The sequence below is a fragment of the Hydra vulgaris genome, chromosome 07, assembly GCF_038396675.1.
Source record: "Hydra vulgaris chromosome 07, alternate assembly HydraT2T_AEP".
Lineage (NCBI taxonomy): Eukaryota > Metazoa > Cnidaria > Hydrozoa > Anthoathecata > Hydridae > Hydra > Hydra vulgaris.
In genome coordinates, this window is record NC_088926.1 from 21607185 (window position 1) to 21620000 (window position 12816).

Here is a 12816-nt window from a genome sequence, read left to right on the forward strand (position 1 = left end):
ATATATATCAAACGATTAGCTGGAAATATTCCATGGAATAAGTATGTTTCTGAAGATTGCAAAGAAAAAATTAAAGAGTTGCTTCACCGTTTGGAAAAGAGGACTCAGAAATTTGTGGGAAATGGCTGGTATCAGTGAATGGAAAGCTGAGATTTATTGTGATGCATCATCCATAGGACTAGGTATAGTTTTTCTAATTGGAAGAATAGTTATTGAAGATGCAGCACGGCTGCGACCGACGAGTGATACGCGCCATAATAATATAAGTGAACTAGACTCGATACTTCGAGGGCTAAATTTAGCCAGAAAATGGGATATAAAAGAGCTCACAGTATACAGCGATAGCAAAAGCACCGTGGGATTGTTAAACGCAGTTTTAAAAGAAGAATATTGCGCAAAGACTTGACGAATTTCTCAATTGTTAGTACAATGGAAGCTGAATGCGATAAAGGAAATAGCAAAACATATTAGGATTTTTGTGCAATGGATTCTATCTGAACTAAATTTGGCCGATCGACTTTCACGAATCCCTCAAAAATGATGAAGAACGGTGTGTGATTTACCAAATATAGGTCTTGATTTACCAAAAGATAAAGTGAAACACGGAAAAGGAAAATATAATGAAGATGCTGTTTAAGTTAGAAATGATTTTCAAAAATGCAACGAACAAAAGAAAACGCGCTCCGAACAAAAAATAAAAGCCCCACAACGATAACTTTTATGAGTTAATTCACCAAGTTGGCATATTCTATTGAAGTTGGTGAACTAAAATTATTACGTATACGTGGTAAAGTCAGGAGCGGTTAAATCCAGATATGCGGATGACAAAAGTAATACTTCAAAACAATGTTTTGATTAAACACCGCGTATATCTATTTAAATGAATAATTTACGGCTGTTTAGTCGAATCGTGTTAAAACGCTCTTCCAATTTTAAAAATTTTTGAATTCTTAAAGTTCTTTAAATTATTATTTTTCTCTGTTAATTCATTTTATAAACGATGCTCAATTTAATACTTTTTTTTGGTTGTGCTAGTTTTATCAAAAAACCAATTTGTATTTAACAGATGTTTATATGATATTTAATATTATATATATATATACATATATATATATATATATATATATATATATATATATATATATATATATATATATATATATATATATATATATATATATATACACTACCGTGCAAAAGTCTCCGCTTATTTGTAATATTTCAATAAAGTAACAAAAGTTTGCAAGAAAATTGCGTTTATTTTTAATTGTTTATTCAACAATGAATTAGACAGTAAATACAATACATTTTAGAATGATTTTAAATATATAAAATCAATAAAATGTTAATATACAAAGTTGTAAATGTTAAATTTTATTTTCATCAATATGAGACCCCTTGGAGCGTATAACAGCAGCACATAATCTTGGCATTCGGGCTAATAATTTATTCATGGTTTCCGCTGTTATCTCATTCCAAGCTTTTTGCAAACGTTCCCATAGCATTTGCTGATTAATAAAAGATGTTTCACCTGCTTCTCTGATCTTCCGATCCAGTTCATCCCACAACTTTTCGATGGGTGATAGATCTGGTGATTGTGGAGGCCAAGTCATAATTTTGCAAACTTTTCCCCTTTCTTTTAGTTTCAAATAATTTTTGCATAATCCAGATGCATGTTTTGGATCGTTGTCCTGCTGCATGATGAATCCTTTCCCAATTATACGAATACCAGATGGAATCGCGTGCTTAACCAAAATATTATGGTACATGTGTTTATCCATGGTAGATATGATTTTAACTAAATCTCTAGTTAACCCATTGCCAAAACATCCCCAAAGCATAATATTACCACCTCCATGTTTTACAGCACTTTGTATACATTGAGGAAGCACTCTTTCATTAGGTAAACGCCTAACATGCACGCGACGTCGGGTACCAAAAAGTTCGAACCTACTCTCGTCTGTCCATAGAACTTTCTTCCAATCTTCTAATCCCCAATTTTTATGCATTTTTGCCCATTCCAATCTTTTCTTCTTATTTACTGCTCTCAACAAAGGTTTACGTGCAGCAACGCGTCCAATTAAGTTGACTGATCTTAGTCTTCTTTTTACAGTATCAGTTGATACTGGCTTTACCCTTGTTTTATTGAGTTCTGGTGTTAAAATTGTGGCTAGAATTTTTCTATTTCTTTTGCTGGACACAACAATAAACGTATTTTCTTGCCGTGATGTAACTCTTGGTCTTCCAGAACGTGATCTGTCACTGTTGGAACCAATATCATGCAATCGTTGTAGAGCATATCTCACACCTGATTCGGATATTTTTAACCTGGAAGCAATTTTTCTATATGAATAACCTTCTTCACGTAAAATACATATTTTGCCACGAAGTTCTTCACAATATTCTTTCTTTACTTTCACCATTTCTCAAAGAAATGGTGAAAGTAAAGAAAGAATATTGTGTAAACACGTAAAATACATATAAAGTTTCTGAAGAACTTTATATGTATTTTACGTGAAAAAGGTTATTCATATAGAAAAATTTCAGCCATGTTTTTAGCAGCAGAACTCAACAAAACAAAGGTAAACAAAATTATTTGAAACAAAAAGAAAAGGAAAAAGTATGCAAAATTATGATTTGGCCTCATCAACTTTTTATATTAACATTTTATTCTTTTTATATATTTAAAATCATCCTAAAATGTATTGCATTTACTGTTCCTTGCAAATATTACACATGAGCGGAGACTTTTGCACGGTAGTGTATATATATATATATATATATATATATATATATATATATATATATATATATATATATATATATATATATATATATATATATATATATATATATGTATATATATATATACATATATATATATATATATATATATATATATATATATATATATATATATATATATATATATACATATATATATATATATATATATATATATATATATATATATATATATATATATATATATACAATTACGGAGAACATGGAATTCTTCTGCACCTTTTCAAAATGTAATTAAGGACCTAAAAGTTGTAATTGAGAAAAGTAAGACGTACAAGAAATACAACATGATTTAAAGAAAGATTTATTAAATGAGCTGAGCAAAGTGACAATTGGATGGCTCTGGCGCAAACTTTAGTTGTCAAATATAAGATTGCATACAATTGGGTTCGCAGAGGAACTTATAATTTCATTGGAAGACGTGATTTTAAACAAAAAAAATTAACCGATGATCAAATTGAAGAAACACTAACATGGATTGAAAGTGACTGTTAGTTGACATTGGAGACCATTAAAACAATGGTATTAAGACAATTTAATATTAGCTTCTTCGCAACCACAATTGCCAATCAACTCGAAGGCAAACTATTTTTATTTAAAATTTAAATTTAAAGTGCACAAGGAGCCTACAACAATGAATAGTAATAAGAGTAAACAAAAAAGATCTGAATATATTAGTAGCATTAACAAACACATCACAAATGGTCTTCAGATAGTTTAGATGAAACAAATTTTAACCTTTATTATAGAAAATTACAAGGACGTGCCAAACAGGTAATAAGAGCAATAATAAAAATACCTTCTTCAAAAGGTGCAAATATGCATTTGATTGCAGCTATATCAACAACTAATGTCGTCATGATGGAAACTTGCAGAGGATCATTTAAAGCAGATTCTTGTAACGAGTTGATGTTGGCTTTGTTTAACCAGTGGGTTACATCCGGGAATCGTTTATAGGATTTGGTCGTCGTAACAGACACTGCTCCATGTCACGCTTTTTTATAAAGGGTGTTTGAAAATTCACCGGCTCAGTTAAATTTTTTGTGTTTTATTTATTTTTTATCTGAAATCTTAATTAAATTTTTCGCAAACAAAACTAAAAAAAAGTTTTATTTGACACTGAAAAGGATTTTTCCAGTTACAGCCTAAATCTCAAATACCTTTTTCAGGACTTTATATATCCTTTTGATATTATAGTTTAATACCAGTTTTAAATAACAAATTATATTAGGACAACAAAATTCAAAGAACTTTGTATTCTTTCTACTTTCCTTAATTACAACTATTATGTTCTCAATTATATTTTTTGATTTCTTATTTACAACTTTCATTTTCTAAATTACATTTGACGTTTCTTAATTAAAACTTTTATCTTCTTAATTACATCTTACTTTTCTTAATTACAACATTTATCATCTCAATTACATCTAACGTTTCTTAATTACAACTTTCATTTTCTCAATTACATCAAGCTTTTCTTAATTACAACTTTCATTTTCACAATTTCGTCTAGCTTTTCTTAATTACAACTTTCCAGGTCTCAATTACATCTTGAAAAAATCTGTATTTGTCAATAAACGTCAAAGGGTGAACAAAGTGTGAACAAAGGGTGAAACGGATAACTTTGAATTTTGCCTTGCACAACAAATTCAATTTTTTCTGATTGCAAAACACTATTTATATTTGCACTTACTTTTATATATTGAAAGGTGCTTAAAAAGCTTTAAAGATTTAAATCTTTATAAAAAGGTAAGAAATAAATTATGAACAATAACTGTTACAATGTTTTTTAAAGCATCAATATCCAAGCTACTTCAGTTGTTAACACGGTGCATCAAGTTATGGAGCAAGTTCTCTGTCTTAGACTTTGCTTTTATAAATTTTGAAACTTTGTGTAATTTCTTTATGTTGGATTTTATTGAAATTATTTTGTCATAAGAGTATCCATTCTGTAGTTCAACTGAATTTTTAAGTTGATCATCAATTTTATTGCTCACAGCTAAAAATTCCTTTCGCAGATGTACATGTTTACACAAGTTTTTTTTATGAGAAAGTCAGAACAATTGCAATGGAAAGTATGTGTACATACAAATCACATTAATCACTGCAACAGACTAAAACACCTAAAATGTTGCACTTGTCTGACAGTCTTGTTTCAAAATATTTATTTTGCCCATCGTCAGAGTTGATTAGGAAAACATTTTCATCAGAAGTCTTATTAATGGCTGTATAAGACATTTTTTACTACTCAAAAGTCTGTCATAAATGTTTTGCATTCGTTGTGTCAAAGAACCTTTACTTAATTTTATCAAGCAAGAAAATAATTTATCTCTTGAAAATTTAAGAAGTTTCGCAAGAACTGTGTCAACACGTTTATTACACTTACCTTTTAAATAGTTGTATTCAAAACTTCTATGGAATGCCCCAACAAACATGTTTGTATTTATACCTTCACCAACGCGGTAGCAATAGGCCTAACTTTTTGTCACACAAATCCAGTATTTAAAAAAAAACGCTTTAAATTCACTAGTAGCATAGAATTCCAACCTATCAATAAGTGACTATAATTTATCTTGGAAAAGAAATTCATTTGTTTCCTCAAAAACTGCTCTAAGCATTTCGTAAACAGCTGCAATTCTTCTTTCCATGTTTTGTCTACATGCCATGTACAGTATAACCATTTTGGTTGAAAATTAAAGACTTAACAAAAAGCATTGCAGAACTGTGGAGCTAAATCTGTCATAAACCAGGTTGTACAGTCCCAACCTCATTTTTTATCTTTTTGAAAAAGACTTTAACGAATGATTCATTTTCATGGTTAGCTAAACACCAAGCAATTGGAAGACCTTTACCAAACTTGTCCATAATCAGTACTGAAATTAAAAGAAAATTATAACCAGTTGTTCCATGTGTTGAGTTGCAGCATAAACCGCTCTTCCCAAATTTTTCCAGCATTTCCTTCCGTGCCTTTACCTGGATTACTATGATAAAATCTTCATCTTTAAACTCATGCTGAGGTGAAGTTTGTCCTAAAATATAATTTTTTATGAAAACGATTTTATAAAGATATTAAAAAAAAAAAATCTGTTAGCTAAATTTTTTCCATAACGTTATGGAATACGGAAATTTCAAACTAATAAAACGTAATGTTTTTAATAAAATAAAAGTAATTTTTTTAGCTTTACTGCCAAGAGCATTAAAAGTAAGTTATTTAACTTGAAGTTTACGAAGAAGAATAAGGGTCTTATCTAGTTGCTCCTATTCTTGGGTATATGATAAAACACTCATTTCGTTATTTTCGTTTTTGGATTGCATGCGTACCTATTGCAATCCAAAAGCGTGTCCTATGTTTAAAAGATCTCTGTTTTCAAGTAAAAGAATTCTTGAAACTTAGACTCAATATCATCCCTATCATAAAAAAACTTTTTAAGCACATTTATGACAATAATAAAAAAACAAATTACAATGTACTAGTTGTTTGGAACCATATTACAGACTGTGGAATCAATAAGTTTCTAAGTGACAGGGTGTGTGCCACTATTTTAAGATCAGAAAAAGACTTTAGATTTAATAGAGTTTTGTTTAGAAAAATACTCTTCAATTGCAAAAATATCAATATATAAACACAATACGCATTTAAAGTTAGAAAGAAGTTTATAAGTCTGCCAATTAAAATTTTATTTTATATGTATGATACAATTCAAGTAAGTTTGCTGAAGGGTTTTTTACTTGATTTCTTTCTAAGTTTTTTTAGCACAATTTTTCTGATTATTTTAAAAAATTTTGCAGACATTGAAAATATGGCAAACAATAATCCCAAGACATACTTGTAGTATGTACAACACTTAACTTATTATCAAGAATTTAAAAGTTCTTATAAAAGTAGAATAAAATAAAGTCATTATTAGAGAATATTATATAGATAATAGTCCAAAGTCTAAAATAAAAGACACTAATTGCAAAGACAATAAACTATTACACAAATTACCAAAAATATAATAACTAATAGTACAAACATTGCGTTGTGACCAGAATATAAAGTTATTCTTACCTTAATCACAATAAGTTAAATTTTACCAGAAACTGTTAGCTAATGACAAAGTTAATTTCAAATCATTCAAGTTTACTAAACTAAATCCATAATTTAACAGTGGACAAAATAAAATGTTAGTTGGTAGAACACAAAGGTGTAACTAAAGAAATAAAATAACAATAAAAATAGTAACAACTTAGAATTTTGAAATTTTTAAATTATACTTTGAACTTACTAAACTTACTTAGTAAAATATTAGATAAAGACATAGGAAAAAGATAAAATACAAAACAAAAAAAACACTAACCTGCTTTATTTTACTTCACAAAACTGTGAATAATTATACACAATAAATGCATAGAACAACTGCAATCCAAAGTATAGGACAAACAACAGTTCCGTGAGTCAAACAACACAAAAAATTTACATAAACAACAAACAAAAAATCTCCCACTTAAAATAAATAACTATAATTTAATGTAAATTGGTGAGAAAAAATAACAAAAGATTGCATATTTTCTTACTAAATAAAAATGATTAAACTAACAACGAAAAGCTATTTATTTAAGTTTTGTTTAGAGGTATTTTCTTGCATATATATTTCCGTAAAAAGCTCTAAGCCAAAGCACACATAAATTAGTGGTCTTGTAATATACAACATGATTCAGTTCTTTTGTGAGCTTGAAAACATAAAACAAATTACCTTAAATCATCTAGAAATTTTTCTGCGTGTAACTCATTGTTGTAGTTTAGAAGCAATTTCTTGTCGTTGACGTTTAGTTATCTATGTGTGATGATAGTCTTGGCTATGCCCGTAAATAGTATAGCAGACTTAAACTTTTACTTTTTCATCACTATTTGTAACTTCTTTAATGGTTGATGTGCAGTTTTTCTTAATCTTGCATGTTTCTAAATTATTACAAATTTAAAGCATTACTTATACATAATGATATACGCGAGTGACATTGAATAATATGCATAGACCTTTCACAATAAAAATTTAAAACAACGTTTTATTAACCATAACTTTAAATCTGATTGTTATAAACACATGAATTAATATATAAATATAAAACTAATAAAACTTCATTTTCTGAATGCTGCCATTCCTAGCTATAGTATACTTAATAGCCGTACATTAACAAAGACACAAGACTTTGTCACAAAACAAACTAAAAAACTGTTACCTGAAGACTTAGTTCTGCGCTATCCGGTACTTCTTGATATATATATACCACACCGATTACATTGCCAAAACTTTGTTTTGGAACCATCTTTTCCAAAAATATCAACTTGATTCTTATTATAAGAACTCTCCTTCTTTTCTTTTAACTGACATTTCCGGCTATCAAAACCTTATAAATAAAAAAACAAACAAAGTAATGCTATACATTTAACAAATATTAGACATTTCTTACTTTATGTTTTTAGCAACAATTTGCAAACTTATTTGCTTTATTATCAAAATTCATTAACTCGATTCTGAATTCAATATTACGACTTTGAATGGTATGTTTTCGCAAAACATTGATATTATGGAAACAATGTCCACGTTGAGTGCATAAACAATTTCATATCTACAAACTCTCATATCTATAGGTACGTGTGCAAAATTTTTAAAGTATTCAAATATTTAATTGTTACACATCATTGTAAAGAGCTTTAAATCAGTATTACAATGGTGAAAATTTCATAAAAAACGAATGATTCTACTAAAAGTTATGCCCATTTACGTGTCAAAAATTCATTATAAGGAACGCTTAAAAAAACTGCAACCAACTTAAAAAATTAGCGTCCGGCTTACGTTAGTTTTACAATAGAACGTCATTGTTTAGTTTTCTGCGCATTACTTTGCCTCGGTTATATTTTTATTCAACTTATAACAGAAAAAAAAAATGATATTTAAATAACAAAATTGTTTTTACTGATGAATTAAAAAAATAATAATTAATAATAAGACAAATCAATTTCTATATAATTAAAAATTTTATTTATTTTATAACTTTTTTTTAAAGATAATGCTTATTATACAACAATTTACATATATAGGCTTATATACTAAAACGCGTAGTCCGTTTGTTGCGTTAATATATCTGTACATAGCCTTTTAGATGGTAAACAGTGAACTGAAAGAAAATAATAATCTCTTTAATTATATCTATTTTTTGCAAGCGAAAAGTATGACTTAAGAAAAAAGTCAGGCGAGGATGTGATTTATGCAATAGCAATAGCTTTGGGGAAAAAACAAGGCCTGTTTTCCCCACCGTACCAATGCTATTACTCAAGCCACATAAACGTTCGACTTAAGCCATGATAGATACTAAAAAATGCGATAATAAAAATTGTTTAATTACTTTGTCAATTAGCGATAACATTTTATGTTAGTTATTATTTAAAGAGATGAAGACATGTATTTAAAAAAAGCGCATTAAAATATCTTTTGTATATCTTCTTGATTAACATCGAATAATACGCTCATCCCAATAAGTAAAAGATTTATTTGTTTTAACATATACTTCGTAATATAAAATTTAAACTAATTTTTTGTAATAAAAAATTTAAACTAATTAATTGTTTTCCATAGGCTTATTAATGTTTTTAACAGAGTTGTGGCTGTGAAAATAGCCTAGTTTTGAAGCAAATCTAGCATTGACATCCAAAGATAAAAAAAGTCAATCCTTCGACAATATCTAAAAAAAAAAATTAGATTTTTAAATAAATATATAGTTCACCATAGCACAACCATTATTAACAGAGAAGGAATATGTCCTGAAAAATAAATTAATATCTCATATGTTATAAATATGTGGTTACTGCATAATTCAATCTTATAAGTATAAATTAACCTCTTTCCTGACTTATTAAAGATCCTTAGAAGCGATAGTCTATTTTTCAGTTTTCCAGCTCTGAGTTAAAACCTAGCAATGATAGATAAAATAAATCAGATATTTAAAATAATGACTAAAAAAACCTATTTAAAATTAGGGGAAAAAAAGGTTTTTATATTAAGTTAAAAATAAATTAAATTAACTTAACTTCTGATGCATAACAAATTATGCCATCAAAACAGAAATATTAATGAAACCAAATGAATTCTTTGATTTTTTGCCTGAAAAAAAAAAGATATGATGTATAAAAATAATAATCAATGAAACTTATTTCTATACTGATTGATTTAAACTACTTAACACTAACATCTTGGTGTCCATCCATGCAAAAAGTCATCTTTCTAAGTTGAAACAGTATATCAAAAGCCAGGTTATTGGCTCAAAGCCAATAGTTAATGAGCTTTGGTTTCCCATAGCATGTTGTAACCAAGTCAACCCTGGTTGTTAGATGTCGGTAACTATCCGACTACCTAAAATAAGATCTGCTACATAAAATAATCAATGAAATAATTATAAATCTTTTCATAATCTTATCAACAACAGCAAAAAAAAAGGGTGAGGGGGCTTAAATACACATTAGGTATTGAAAAAATATTGCTAACTAATACACTTACCTATCTGTAAATGAAAACTATTAATGCAAGTATATAAACCATATTATGATTTACAATAACGCATAACTTAATAATAAATTATATTCAATTTGCACATCATTTTTTTATGATATTACCATATAACCACTGATGATGTCTGCAGATAGTTTGTATTTCATACTCGAAAGCATCATCATCCTCATTTTCATTTGTTTTCTAATAAGAAACGCTGTATATACCACTATTCTTCTTTTTAATGCTAAGAAGTCTGCCAAAATATAAATTTGGCTGATAGTGGCTTTATCAAATCACAAGTGGCCAATACATCTTCCAATAGCAGCTCCAATAAGAATTTCTTCAATATTAGGAGCCTCATTATTTTCTAAGTCAGGAAATATTACTTTTATCTGATTAGGCATACAATTTTTTTTATTTTTTTCTATTTTTCTTTGTTCTTTGTTCTTTTTATTTTGAATTTTGTCAGCCATACGCTTTATAAGTTCTGACATCATTTCTTTATGACATTCTGCATTGCAAATTAAGTTTTTCTGGCATTAGAAATAGCTCATAATATTAATTTGTTTTGAATATCAGTAGCATTTTTGGAGAGTAGAGTAGTTGTTATATTTTTAAAAGTTTTGAAAAAAAACAAAGCGTGGCATTTGGAGCTTTTTGCTTTGCAGTACTAAACATATTCATAAGTTCTTCTGAGTCAATGTTGTGAAGCCTTGCTGATTTAGTCTGGTTCATAATTTGATCATTAGAACTCATGTTGAACTGACGCTTGTACTGCCAGTCAATGACACTAACAACAGCTTTCAGACATTCAGCTATCTTTTTATCATCAGTTACTGGGCAAAAGCTGATTATTGAATCAAAAACAGGATTTTTAATAATATTTCTTAAAAAATCAGTTTTTTGTTTAATTAGGTTTAGAGAATCCTTGCTGCTTTCAATAAGAGTGTTCCAAACATTTTTTTATCTGAATGCCAGATATGCAGTCCCTGACCTGGTGTGATATAAAATTTTGTCATCCAAGGACCAGTCAGTAGCTTTCGAATTAAAGCTAAGGCACATAACTCACGGAAACCTGAAACAAAAAATTTATAAACAAACCATAGTATTAGTCTCTAATAATCTATAATCCCCTAACTATTGCTGCAAGTATCATTACTATTGGTTTTAAAGGTTTATCCCATACCCTTTAATATTGCACCCCTTCCTATCAATTTAATATCTAAATGTGTCCAAGAATGGAAACAACCATATAAAAGATTCATCTGTTTCAGATGTAAAATCTTGGTACAAACTATATCTCAGACCTCCGCATAACGCTAAGCCAGAAAATAGAAATGTTTTCAATATTTCATAGCGATGAATCAAAATACCACATGTGTGAAAAAGAATGTGTAGTCTGTTCCCTCTCTAGCTTGGTAGCAGTCCTCTGGGCAGCTTGTGTTGGTTCAAAAAGGATATAAAACCCTTTGGGTCACCTTTAAATAACCTAAAGTAATTATTTTAAAGAGCATAAGGAGCATGTGAAATAAGAAACATTTATATGCTAATAAAAAAAATATTTTAGATTTATATATCTTAGTTCACAAAATTACGTTGTATTAAAGTAAAAAAGTGGGATTAAGATTATACATGTACCTTTTGCATCCTTGTAGCGAAGTTTGTTTAGCTGTAAAATAATATTTGCTACAATGCATTCTCTTCCAAAAAGTTTTCCTTTAGAGGTCTCTAATGCTTTGAGTTAAGAGCACGAACTGATCATTGTGTTCAAGGGATGAAGGTGTCAGTTTAGTTCATTTAATGATTTCTGCCAAAAAAGGTTTAACTTAGTAACTGTCGCATGGTTTGTTGCTACTGTCACTCATTGTGTTAATTATGTTTCCAATAATAGTATTTTGTAATGTGACTCTAATAGTCGTAAGCTGTACCATCAGGAAGTTGATTAATAACTACAACAATGCATATTGATTGCAACCATGCATACTGTTAAGTGCAAAACATTTACATGAACACCCTCCTGTGTTGCTCATCAAAACCAAGAATCATTTTTTTTTCTGAGAAAGCTATTTCAGTTGTCAGTAAGTCTGATATTACAACTAGCTCATGCATCATTTGTTCCACAGTTGTGCGATGCGGAATGTGACTAAATCAATAGCCTGTGTGTTCTCCAATTTTACTGAGTAGAGTTGAAACACTATGTGTAGGAACTTGACAAACAAACATGTCATATATAAGTGCTCTAATATCTGCTAGTAGCATTTTTCATTTTTGGTGTTTTGTGTTATCTGTTGCATTTGCTCAACTTTTTCCTGTAAAATCAGTATTTCATTTTGAAGTAGAGGAATTTCAGAATTTTTGTCAGCAAGTTGTTGGCTTAACATAGTCTTTTGATAAGATAACTTGCTTAAGGTAAATTTCAACTGTTGTTTTAAAATAAAAATGTGATTTTGAAGTTTCTTTAACTGTAAATTCAAATACTTTT

General features: G+C 28.7%; 1 protein-coding gene and 1 long non-coding RNA gene across 3 annotated transcripts in view; one reads left to right on the forward strand and one right to left on the reverse strand.

The window, feature by feature from the left end:
- Positions 1 to 4196: 4196 nt before the first annotated feature.
- LOC136082345 (uncharacterized) lies at positions 4197 to 8168 on the reverse strand. The gene is made up of 3 exons (XR_010639621.1): positions 8026 to 8168; positions 7146 to 7747; positions 4197 to 6998 (listed from the first exon to the last, which is right to left on the reverse strand). It is a non-coding gene; the product is annotated as an uncharacterized LOC136082345 (long non-coding RNA).
- Positions 8169 to 8196: 28 nt separating this feature from the next.
- Positions 8197 to 12816, forward strand: part of LOC136082344 (uncharacterized) — a 158260-nt gene continuing 153640 nt past the window's right edge. Inside the window, exon 1 of one of the 2 annotated variants that reach the window (XM_065801349.1) lies at positions 8197 to 8437. The gene's annotated coding sequence lies outside the window, so the exon portion shown is untranslated. The remainder of the gene's footprint in view (positions 8438 to 12816) is intronic. The other variant, XM_065801348.1, reaches the window with a different exon arrangement.